General features: G+C 38.3%; 1 long non-coding RNA gene and 1 other non-coding gene across 2 annotated transcripts; one reads left to right on the forward strand and one right to left on the reverse strand.

The window, feature by feature from the left end:
• Window positions 1-1,353: 1,353 nt before the first annotated feature.
• On the forward strand, window positions 1,354-2,114 carry LOC124153450. The gene is made up of 2 exons (XR_006863653.1): window positions 1,354-1,438; window positions 1,952-2,114. It is a non-coding gene; the product is annotated as an uncharacterized LOC124153450 (long non-coding RNA).
• A 10,377-nt stretch (window positions 2,115-12,491) lies between these two features.
• LOC124173808 lies at window positions 12,492-12,654 on the reverse strand. The gene has a single exon (XR_006868769.1). It is a non-coding gene; the product is annotated as a U1 spliceosomal RNA (small nuclear RNA).
• Between the last annotated feature and the right edge of the window lie 290 nt (window positions 12,655-12,944).

Here is a 12,944-nt window from a genome sequence, read left to right on the forward strand (position 1 = left end):
GGGTCATTGCAGTTGCTGGTTATGTTTTTTTTTTTTTTTTGATGTGCCCTGCGTTACTTAATCGGTTTGTAGGCCAACGTTTCGTGGCCGTTTTTGGCCATATTTTCTTAGGGAATAAGAATAGTTTTTTCGTAGAGGATATTTATAAAGCTTCATTAGATGGAAAGAGACAGAAAGGGTTGGTAAAGAAGGAGTTTTCAATTTATTTTCGCATAATTCCAGGGCAGCATCCCACTTGTGGAGGATATTTGAGGCACAATGCCTGTTTGAAATATGGTCGCATTGCTTTATCTCGAACGCCTTAGCCAAACTTAAGCTAACCCCCAAAGGGATACACCCTTCCAAATACGTGTAAATGCTACAGCTAAAATATAGTAAAAAGTCCAAATAACGGATTAACAGACGTTTGTGTCGACCGGTACATCAGAGCGGAAGCAGATTCCAGAATTTATGAGACGACGTAGTTACACCGAATGGCAAGAGATGGCTCTCATGTCCAGCGCGACCCGTAGTTATTATATGGCAATATAGAGGACTCTGGCGCGACCCAAGGCCATATATGTTAAAGGTTCTGACAACCATTGTTGGGCCCTCTCCTGACAACGGTGTTCACCGACGCCATATTGATTCCTCAATCTATTTGTTTATTCCTTTGCGACAGGTTGATACTGGTGTTCTCGAGTATTTCGTGTCTTCTGGAAACGTTTTATCTGGCCGCTTTACTCCGTTCTGAAATCTTACAAGGATTACAAACGTTCAGATCAAATTAATTTTCATATTTGATCTAAATAGTAATCGAAATCCGCACATTGCAAGGCAACGAAATAGTAAGCATACTATTTCGTTGACTGCGAGATCATGCCTTGCTGTAGTGCTGTTGGATGCAATAATCGATCGGAATAGGGATTTAGGTTATTTCGGTTTCCTGCAGATCCCGAGCGGAAGAAAATTTGGATTGCTAAGATTCGCCGCGATGATTGAAAGCCCACGCCGTACAGCATGGTATGCGAGGTAAGTGTTCACTAAACTTTTCTTTCAATGAGACAGTATTCTATTGTAAGTGATAGTACGTAAATGATCACAGCTTTATGCTAAGCGAATTCGGAATTATATTGATGTTTCACGCTGATTGCAAACTGCTCATGAACGAATGCCCGAGAACGTTTTTCACAAGGAAAACGTTGAATGAAAAGATAATGTGCTGATGTTATTTATGCATCATGTGTTATTTTGATTTGTAATCAGATTAGAAGATTAAAATTTACGATTTCTTTTCTTTTTTAATAGGCTCACTTTAGTTCTGATCATTTTGAAAACAAGAGAGCTGATGGTCGTAAACTCCTTAAAACATTTGCCATCCCAGAGATTTTCGCTCACCGACCCGCGAAAGCTCCTCGAAAGCCACCAGCAAAAAGAGATGTTTGTTCCCTATTGATTGGTGAATATGATTGCTATTTTATCTGGTATATATAGTATTGGTAAAAACGTATTTAAGATATCCACGTATAAAATCTCTCTCTGTAACGAGCGATGGCATAATTCAGGGCCTAGATGACTAATTTATTTCAGTTATAATTGTAAATAAGGAACGGATGAAAGGTTGATTGTGTAGTTGATGACTGTGGACTTGAATAACTATGTTAGTGAAACCTCCGATGAAAATATTTATGAGATTTGGTTATAAAGGAATGTGATGATATATGTCCACGCATTAGACATCACTAAAATTTTTTTAGTTTAGATTCCATTGTATTTTCCTTAGTGATCAGTCATTCGAAACCTGTGTTTTAAAAATCCAAGTGAAAAATATAGGCATTCAGGGATAAATTTCTTTATTTCCTAAGCTATTAAGTTAAGGATTCTAATATTTAACTCTTAAAAAGATTAAAACTTGGTGGATTGCACATAGAATGAACCATTGCAATTCATGAATCATCCATGGATATTTCAGATAATGAATCATTCCTGGACCCCAGTATGGATGAACCAGTATTAGCTACAGCTTCCATTGAAGCTACTGCTCCAGCTGAAGCTCCAGTTTTGGATCAGGCAGAAGGGACAGAGGAGGACAAGGATGAGAAAATTAAACGGCTGGAATCGAAAGTCTTATCATTGCAAAGGAAGGTGAGGACTTTGGAGCAGCAATAGGGTAGTTTCCTTCATCAAAGAAAACAAAAGGTAATAATTGCGATTCGTTACCCACCATTAGTGTATTCATAATATACAAATTATTTCGTTTTATAAATGCCGGTTTAGACGAATGGCAATGGTCCATTTTTATCCTCATTTGAAAAGGGCCAGATTGGCGCCCATGCGATGCCACTCCACGTGACGTCACAGGGACCTAGTTTCTATAGGAGAATAAAGGAGTTATACATCGTCTGAGGTTACCAATGCATGCATGAGTCACAGATCTCAGGGAAACATGTCTTAAAAATCACTTATTAAAACTGGCCAAGGTCGGAAAGTTTTCCTCGTTTGATAAGGTATTAATTCCTTATTTAAGCCAAGCGCTACCAGGCGGCAGGGCACTAGGCTACCCGCTGGCAGCCTGCGACGTATCAGCGCTAAGCCTCGCCTCAAGGTCACCTCACCGGGCGGAGGGGGAACCAGAAATACGACGTACGGAGAGATTTCCCATCATTCCTACCATAAATACTCTACACGTAATAGTAATGTAAACTCTATGATTCCTACTCACGCGTCGCGTTTTCGCGCGCTTGTAAATTTTCACTTTTCATTTAATCGCGAAAAATAGATATTGTCATTTAAAAATCTAAAAGCGTGAAATACGTACTCCAGGAGTAATAATCTTTCGATTTAGGCAATAAAAAAATAATAGGAAACCACCCTATTGAAGAGGACCACTAAAGCCCTAAATGACTTCCTCAACCCCGACCAAATACTAGCGCTGGGTAAGAAATCAAGGAAGGGGCACAAATGGTCAAACATCACTGTAAAAAGTGCACTACAGCTGAGATTTGCGTGCGGTATGAAAGGCTATAATTGCATTTTAAAGCTAAATTACCCAGTGCCTTGCCCAGTGATAGAACTCTGAGCAGAAGGCTCGAGGGTTTTAAGTTTTATCCTGGAGTCCAAGAGGAGATTTTTGAATTCCTCCGAATTAAGGTGGACTTCATGAATGAGAAGGAGCGAATGTGCGTTCTGTTAATGGATTAAATGGCCATTGAGGAAAGAGTGGAGCTTGACAGGAGCTCTAAAACCTTGTTTGGTTACACGACACTGCCTCCTTCTGAGGCAGTGGCGACGCATGCCTTGGTTTTTATGTTGGCTGGGGTTTCTACACGATGGAAACAAACAGTGGCTTACCACTATACAGGCAATTCATTCAATAGCGTTGATGTAAAGGGTATTATTATTAATTTAACTGAAAAAACCTTCGATATTGGCTTGTTGGTAACTTGTGTTACTTGTGACATGGGAAGTTGTAATCGGGCTGTGTGGAGGGAGTTCGGAGTTACTTGTGGGAAGTATTCAGTAACTTCAAATACTTTTCCTCATCCAAGTAACACTGGCTCTAAGGTATATTTCATGGCAGATGTTTGTCATATAATTAAGAATTTGCGCAACCACCTTCTTGATGGCAAATTTATTTGTATTAATGAAAATGATGTAAGGGATAATGGTTTACCTAGTAGTAGAGTTTCATTAGATCCTGTGAGGAAACTTATAGAATTGCAGGCGAGCAGGGAACTGAAAATAGTTCCCAAGTTGATCGAGGGACATGTGGAAGTGAGGCAATACCAAAAAATGAGGGTGCGCACTGCAAGAGAACTGATGAGCCATGATGTTGCTGCTGGAATTAGGTACTGTGTGGTGCACTTAGGTTGGAATAATGAATTTCTCACCACCGCTTGGTTTTTTGAGCAAGTCGATAGGTGGTTTGAGTTAATGTGCTCAAGGAACACTGTAATGGCTCTCAGTAAACTTAGACTGGATGTATATGAGAAAAGTATTCAATTTTTGAAATACTTTGTGGGAGTAACCGAAAGGATGAGTGTTGGGGATGGCAAGTGGAAACCTGTCCAGACTGGAATTAAATTGACTACAGAGACTATGCTGCAAATACAACATTATCTATTAAATGATTGTTCATTTCATTATGTTTTAACGTCAAGGTTTTGCCAGGACTCACTAGAGAATTTGTTCTCCTGTGTGCGGGTTAAAACCCAATTCCATCCCCAGTTCAATTCAAAAATGCCATCAAAATTATAAGCATTGGTCAATTTATGCTTGTCCCCTTCAAAGGGAATAGTGATCCCGATGAGGGAGCTCAATTGGCAGACTTCCTCAATGTTTCTGGACCAAGGGTAGAGGAGGTCCAAGAGGAGGAGACATCGACTAATTTTGAGGGAGCGAGAGGAGGGACATCGACCAATTACTCCTTTGGATGCAGTAGATCAGGGCTCCCTATACTATTTAAGTGGTTTCGTGGTGAAACAGGTTTGCGGGTTGGTACAGTGTGACACCTGCATCAATATGTTATGTGGGGATGGGAGTGATGCGGGTTCCAGCAATACCTCCTTGTTGACCAAAAAGGAGAAGAAGGAGGTGCTCTCATAAGACCCAGCAAGTGGTGTTGGGAGCTCAGCAAAGAGGCAGAAGGGGCTTTTGAAAATTATAAGGCTATTCTGGGCACAATAAGGTGTAATGTTGTAGAATTTTTGTGTAAAAAAATGAATGTTGCGACACCAGAGTTGGTGAAATGTCATGATATTCGGTCTCTATTTTTGCGCAAATTCTTTTGCTTTAGGATTGACGTACATGCCAAAGCCCTGACTGAAGAGTATAAAAAAACTGCTCGACCACAAGGCCATGGTAGCCGAAGTGTTTTCATGAGAAAAGTTGTGAAATAAAAAGTTTTTTTTCCAATTTTCACTCCCATTTTTTAATCAAAGCTGAATTTCCTCGCGCCTTGTTTTTAGGTTTGTCAGACCCCTGCTGATTCGCACCATGATCGACTGTTCCAGTAATCATAAAAAAGGTAATCGAACTGTATTCTAGCCTGTGACGTGACTGCCTCGTAGTTGAAGTGCCTTATCACAATCTGCAGAACTGCCCTTAAATTGATAGAAAGAAATAACGTGCGTATTCAATGCTGTTGGTTTTACTAAATATTTATTACCATTAGCAGAGATTATTAGTAATACTTTTTCCAGGCTTAATTAAGGTTGAGGAACACTATTTTTATTCGTGTACATTATATTTCATAACTCATTTCATATATTATTATTTATATAGTATATGTAGCACTATATGTCTACTTAGTACACTGGATTGTTTCAACTCAAATTTTCATTTTTTTAAGCAATTATTGCCAGTCTTTAAAAATAGTTGAACATTTGCTTCCTTTTCAACTTTAATCAACGTGCTAGCATTCGTTGGACCATCACCGCTCATTAATTTTCGCTCAGTTTTCTACGCGTTGATGCCACAAATAGGAGATGAATTGCCTCATTTTCTAAATACGAATGCAGAGATTTTCCAAACATTTTGAAGTACCCTACACCGTTGTTACTTTCTTCAGGAGTACATTCGCTGCTGAGAGACGATACATTAGTAATTAGAAGCAGGGGCGGTCACAGAATTTCTTTCTGGGGGGGGGGGCACAAGCAAGGCCGTATCCAGGATTTTGCTCTGGGGGCTTAAGGATACCTCGTAATACAAATGAACGCAATGATAAAGGGACCTTATTAAAAGTCTTGAGAATTTTTTAAGGGTTTGGGGGGGGGGGGGGGGGGTTGGTACCCCCGTTGCCCCCCCTAGATCCGCCTATGATTAGGAGTACTATCGAAACAATAAAGTCCTTCATTCTGTCGCTAAAAGAAAATAAACAGTAACTTTGGCGAGTAGTAAGCGTTCACATACAAGCAAAGATCGTCGGCCTCGGGAATCAAAATGGCCGCCGGGTAGGGTTGTCAGAACCTTTCACATAACATATATGGCCTTGGCGCGACCAGATCATTGGTATCACTCAAGAGCGCGAGAATGAAAGCGAAAATCATTCATACGGAAGGCCGAAAATAGGCGCAGCGAGGGAAATTGCAAAATTAAGAAAGCATGGCCAATCACGAAAAATGTCAGATTACACCGCGAACTACCCAGAGTGGCAGAAATAGTTCCGAATTGCATTCCCGACCACAAGAATGAAAAAAAACCGCGCCAGAAAACGTGACTTATATCCAATTAGAGCCACATTGAAACCAACAAAAAATTTCCAAGCTAGTTCATTTACCTATCCAACCCTTATTAGAAAACCTAGTGCCAATAAAAAAATCGATGATATCGACTCTACGCGTAGAGAAGTCTGATGAGAAAATTTGTTAAAATTGATATTTCATTATAATGTATTTATTACTGTAGTTTATTGACTTCATTTCATTATGTAGCTTTAAACCGAAACCTTTAAATAGCAAACATATTGAAACTGATCACTGCACGTTTTAAATATGTATTTGTTTGCAGCTTATGCTGACACTCCAGCAGAGGACCACAACTTGTTCAATCAATCGTGCAACAGCAATGGTAAGAATCTTTTCGTTGTAAAAAATTTTCGTTGGGTCATCGACAAATAAATAAGAGCGAATTCCCTATCGGAAAACATCTGGTTATAACGAAAAAGGCGACAGAATTGTTAATTAACGAACATTACCGTAAAAAACGACATCAACTATTTCCAGAGTCATGCAAACAACAGCTGACTTCGGACAACGAGCCCGTGGAAGAAAGAAGTTGAAGCCAAATTTTCGCTGGGTCAATGAAAAAAATATAATTGTGAATTCCTCAATCGAAAGACGTTTCGATGATGCCCATTTATGAAAATGTATATTAATAACCACGAGTCGTAAAACCAAGAGCCTCTCCGGACAAAGGCCCCGTGGAAGAGAGTATATCCCGGAAGATTTTCGTTGTATCATTGACAAATAAAGTTCAGTCAATTCCCAATCTAAAGACATCGCGCTTTATATACAATGTATGTTCATTAATGAACATGACCAAAACAAAACACATAAACAATTTCCTGAGTAACCACGAGTCTTAAAAGGGCGATCAAGAAATCATTTTTTTTACCGCCTCAACATGCCGAAAAAAGTTGTTTGACCCATGACCTGTTAAAACAACGGTTAAAAAGCTGATAAAAGTACACACCATCCATTTTCTAACTGCATAGCTTCGATAATTGACTTTAGGCTGGCATATTACACATGTATCGCATGAGCGCAAGCTTAACGTACCTTAAATTTAATATTAGCGTTTTTAACAGATTTTGGCAAATTAAATTTTTTGGCATTTACGAGGTTGAGGATAAAACCTTTAAAACGAGAATGTTTCTGAATTTTTTTTAATAATTACGCCTTTGAAAATTCTTAGCCAAATTTTCAATGAGTCCGTCAAACAACAGGAGTGAATTCCAAGCATATATAAATCTCGGATTTAAGATAAAAGATGTTTATTAATTCACATGGAAGTCACAAAACCACAAAAAAATCTCCAGGTAAATCACGAACCGTCAAAAAAAGAGCACTCTCCGAATAAAGAACTCGTGGAAGAGTGCAGTAATACTGTTTATTAGTAATAGTCATTTGCTAAGTTGAGTTTCCCTACAATCGACTATTTCTACGCGTCGCAACGGCCGTTTTAGGCTGAACATGCCCATGGGCGGCGGGTTACACAGGTCAACATAATAATTACACAATTTAATTTGCTTTTATTCCTTTTTCTAAAGACTTTCACTCGCATGATTATTTACAACAGAAAACTATGAAGGGGTAATACCCTTAATCCTCCGCTATGTCGACGAATGAATAGAGATCCAGCGACACCATAAACTGCTAGGGAAGAATCTGTGGCTCATAATAGAAAGATGCATGTATCACTATATCATCATAAAACCAAAGGAGAGTATGGGCGGACTGCATCGGACGTTAATCCTGCATCACATCTGTTAAGAATAAGTTGAATACCAGCATAGTCTAGTGATGGGTCGGTCATGAACGATCGAATCATGTGACCAGGGGGCCGATTGTGTAACTTTACGTTCGAACGTAAAGATCCGGTTCCCGTGGAGTTTAGATCAACAACTCGAAAACAATTGAAGGAGCGATTGTGTAACGTTACGTTCGAAAGTGTTTCGGCTCTCGATCGAAAGCATCTCTTCGTCAACACATCACTTGACGATAAGGCTATCGAATCGTTCGCAGGTGAGGTTTGGGATGGAATTTAAATGTTTATTACCTTTCATGGCCACGTTGTATGTCCTTTTTTTGGGATTAAGTGAATTATGCAATCAATTATATTCATAAATCTCAGTGTTATGTTGTTGATTACGTGAATTTGTAGTGAATTGACATAAATAATTGCAATTTGTGCGTATTAGTTCACTTTGGTATAAAGATGAGCAAGTTTACATTTGCTTCCTTGTGTAATGTGTGTGCATTTGAAATGAAATTAACTCATGTGGAATTAAGTGAATTAAACATTCTATTTAATTTATACATCATTGTGCTATGTTTTTAATAACGTGAATAAGTAGTGAAATTACATCGATAAATACATTTTGTACGTGTTAGTTTACTATACGATACAAAGATGAGGACGTTTACAATTGCTTCGCTATGTAATGTGTGTGCAATTCAATTGAAATTATCCTTTTTTTATGCTTGCTTTAAACGTGGTTCCACTATAGTATATTAGGTAAATTATAGTTGTGCTATAATACATTGCCAAAATTATATTCTCTACAATGTTTAATTTAATTCGGATCATCGGGCAGTTATTGACAAGTAAATGATTTAATTTATGTATTCAAATAGTTTATTTTAACTTCTCAATGACGTGTTAAATTAAGTTGAATTTATATGGTTTATGTACTTCAATTAATGTCTCTGATGCGATATGGTTTCCTCAAAAAGGGTAAAGTTTTTGAAGTGATATTCGGGTGTTTGAGACGAGAGGAGATATCGAAGATGACTCTGCATATTTGCTTTTTCTTTCAAGTAATAGGTGAAAGGTTTGTGATGATGAGAATGTTTTTGATTGAGAATATTAACGTACTTATTTATTTCATGAGTTACGTGCTTTTTTAACTGTTTACCTTACGACTATTATTAAGACGTCGTACTAATTCACACTCGTCAGTTTTTATTTCTTGCAAATATTCAATATTCTGCGGCATTGCTCCTTACAGACACACAAAGGCGAAGACGAGAGCCTATCAATATCGAATATCCGCTCATATATTTCTTCTAAATGAATTAAGTCAATTACAAATGATACAAGTTATTATTTAGCGAATTGCAAAAGTAACGAAATGGAGACTTACCGCGGCATTTCTAAATAGTCAGCGATATCTGAGTAAAAACTACTTATCCCAAATATCAGTTACGCTCCAACGGAAAGGAAGGTATTTAATACTGAATTGAGAAAGATTGATTTATACGCAAAGTTAAATTCTTTCAATAATATAAACTTAATTGGCCGATTGTCTCTGAAACCAATATTGTTTACTTAGTTTCGCTTTTCAAAACAAACACAGCCACTCTCGGCCTTACTGCGCATGCGCTCAAGGAAAACAATCGCGAAACTTATTCCCAATTCCAAGTAAATATGACAACGTCGTAACTTTCGATTGCTTGTTGACGATCGTCCATACACAATCGCACTTACAGCTAACGTTCGAATACCGGGAACTCAATCGAGAGTGAACGGATCTCTAACGATCGAAAGGTAGCCAAGTTACACAATCGGCCCCCAGGGTCATCTCCGAGATTGATCGGTGAACGGGATCATTCAGATGACCGAGAGGGTCATTTCCTCACGTCGCGTTCGTGACCGTGGACGTTCTCCATCAGTCGCGATCGTCGGTCATTCATGATTGTTCTAGACGCAGGTCATTCGTGATCGTGGTCGTTCTCCGTCAATCGCCAGCCATTGGGTCATTCGTGATTGCTCATTGCATAGGTCATTCTCAAACACAGTCCAATCCCTATCATTCTTCGAAGATGTCGCGGTTGGTGATCGTCACTCGCGACCTGAATTGACCGTTCTTTCACCCGTGGTGATGAATGGCATGGTATTGCAATCACCAATAGGGGCAATGTTCGTAATAATTGTAAAGTTTTCTATAATCGACATTTCATGGTACCTATGGCCTTCATATCTCAGGTGATATGCCGAAAATCTTGAGAGAGCCCAGTTTTCTCTCATGCCTTTCAATCAGTTCCATTATTTATATTGACTTTCCAGAGTAAAATATTGATCACTAACCCTATGCCCCACGAATGATTGGATATTATCGTTGATTCTGTATCTTGAAAAACAATAAAATGAGTGTAATAAACAACATTTAAGGCACATTCTGTATTTGTAAATGTTTTGGAAGTAATTAAGTTAAAAATTAACTAGTTTCTGGTTTTAACAATGAAAAAACTTTATAGATTAATGATAATAATAACAACTCATGTCTCGTTTAACAAGCTACATAGGTATTGCCCATAAGTAGAGAGCGATCAGCGGGTCATGATTGACAACAGGGTAGTGATTGCCGTCCACTTTCCACAATCATGGGGCCGATTGTGTAACTTTACGTTCGAACGTAACGATCCGGTTCCCGTGGATTTTAGATCAACATCTCGAAAACAATTGAAGGAGCGATTGTGTAACTTAACGTTCGAAAGTATTCCGGCTCTCGATCGAAAGCATCTCTTCGTCAACACATTACTTGACGATAAGGCTATCGAATCGTTCGCAGGTGAGGTTTGGGATGGAATTTAAATGTTTATTACCTTTCATGGCCACGTTGTTTGTCCTTTTTTTTGGGATTAAGTGAATTATGCAATCAATTATATTCATAAATCGCAGTGTTATGTTGTTGATTACGTGAATTTGTAGTGAATTGACGTAAATAATTGCGATTTGTGCGTATTAGTTCACTATGGTATAAAGATGAGCAAGTTTACATTTGCTTCGCTGTGTTATGTGTGTGCATTTGAAATGAAATTAACTCATGTGGAATTAAGTGAATTAAACATTCTATTTAATTTATACATCATTGTGTTATGTTTTTAATAACGTGAATAAGTAGTGAAATTACATCGATAAATACAATTTGTACGTGTTAGTTTACTATACGATACAAAGATGAGGACGTTTACAATTGCTTCGCTATGTGATGTGTGTGCAATTCAAATGAAATTATCCTTTTTGTATGCTTGATTTAAACGTGGTTCCACTATAGTATATTAGGTAAATTATAGTTGTGCTATAATACATTGCCAAAATTATATTCTCTACTATGTTTAATTTAATTCGGATCATCGGGCAGTTATTGACAAGTAAATGATTTAATTTATGTATTCAAATAGTTTTTTTTAACTTCTCAATGACGTCTTAAATTAAGTTGAATTTATGTGGTTTATGTACTTCAATTAATGTCTCTGATGCGATATGGTTTCCTCAAAAAGGGTAAATTTTTTGAAGTGATATTCGGGTGTTTGAGACGAGAGGAGATATCAAAGATGACTCTGCATATTTGCTTTTTCTTTCAAGTAATAGGTGAAAGGTTTGTGATGATGAGAATGTTTTTGATTGAGAATATTAACGTACTTATTTATTTCATGAGTTACGTGCTTTTTTAACTGTTTACCTTACGACTATTATTAAGACGTCGTACTAATTCACACTCGTCAGTTTTTATTTCTTGCAAATATTCAATATTCTGCGGCATTGCTCCTTACAGACACACAAAGGCGAAGACGAGAGCCTATCAATATCGAATATCCGCTCATATATTTCCTCTAAATGAATTAAGTCAATTACAAATAAGTTATTATTTAGCGAATTGCAAAAGTAACGAAATGGAGACTTACCGCGGCATTTCTAAATAGTCAGCGATATCTGAGTAAAAACTACTAATCCCAAATATCAGCTACGCTCCAACGGAAAGGAAGGTATTTAATACTGAATTGAGAAAGATTGATTTATACGCAAAGTTAAATTCTTTCAATAATATAAACTTAATTGGCCGATTGTATCTGAAACCAATATTGTTAACTTAGTTTCGCTATTCAAAACAAACACAGCCACTCTCGGCCTTACTGCGCATGCGCTCAAGGAAAACAATCGCGAAACTTATTCCCAATTCCAAGTAAATATGACAACGTCGTAACTTTCGATTGCTTGTTGACGATCGTCCACACACAATCGCACTTACAGCTAACGTTCGAATACTGGGAACTCAATCGAGAGTGAACGGATCTCCAACGAACGAAAGGTAGCCAAGTTACACAATCGGCCCCCATGACCTCCCGTTCATGACAGAGTCGCTCAAATGAATGGTCACCGTGATTGGGATCACGAGAATGACCGACTAAGTCCACCTCTACAGCATACACACTCGACGTTGCATTGCGACGTCGTCGCAAGACATATGCGACGTGGTCGCATTTCTCTAAACCAGTGGAAAGATTAGGGAGGGACAGCGCGAACGCAGTCCCTACTATCAAAAATTACGCGCCCGAGTTACCCACATTTGGGGCAATCGCAGGGGTCAGCCTGCCCGGAGTGCAATGGGCAAGCCTCGTCCTGGGGGAACCGCCTTAAGGATCACGGTAAGCCCCTACGCCAGGTAAGTATGCTTAAATTGCTGATTCGTGAGAAGGGCATTCAAAACGCCTTACATCTACATTGTGATTGTTGATATAAGAGTGAATAAGTCTTGTAGACTACATCGGACTTATGAACTTAGAGAATAATTTTGAATGAACTGAAAATAAATACTTCAAACCTCAAATTGAATCCGTCAGAATTTCTTTCAAGAGCTCTCTCTCCAAGGAAAATGAACGCATGAATGGTCACGTTTTAGAGGTAAAACGAACCCCTCACACTTCATGTATTGCTTAAACTTCGCAAATTCGCAATTGGAC

The sequence above is a fragment of the Ischnura elegans genome, chromosome 1 (genome assembly GCF_921293095.1).
Source record: "Ischnura elegans chromosome 1, ioIscEleg1.1, whole genome shotgun sequence".
Taxonomy (NCBI): Eukaryota; Metazoa; Arthropoda; class Insecta; order Odonata; family Coenagrionidae; genus Ischnura; species Ischnura elegans.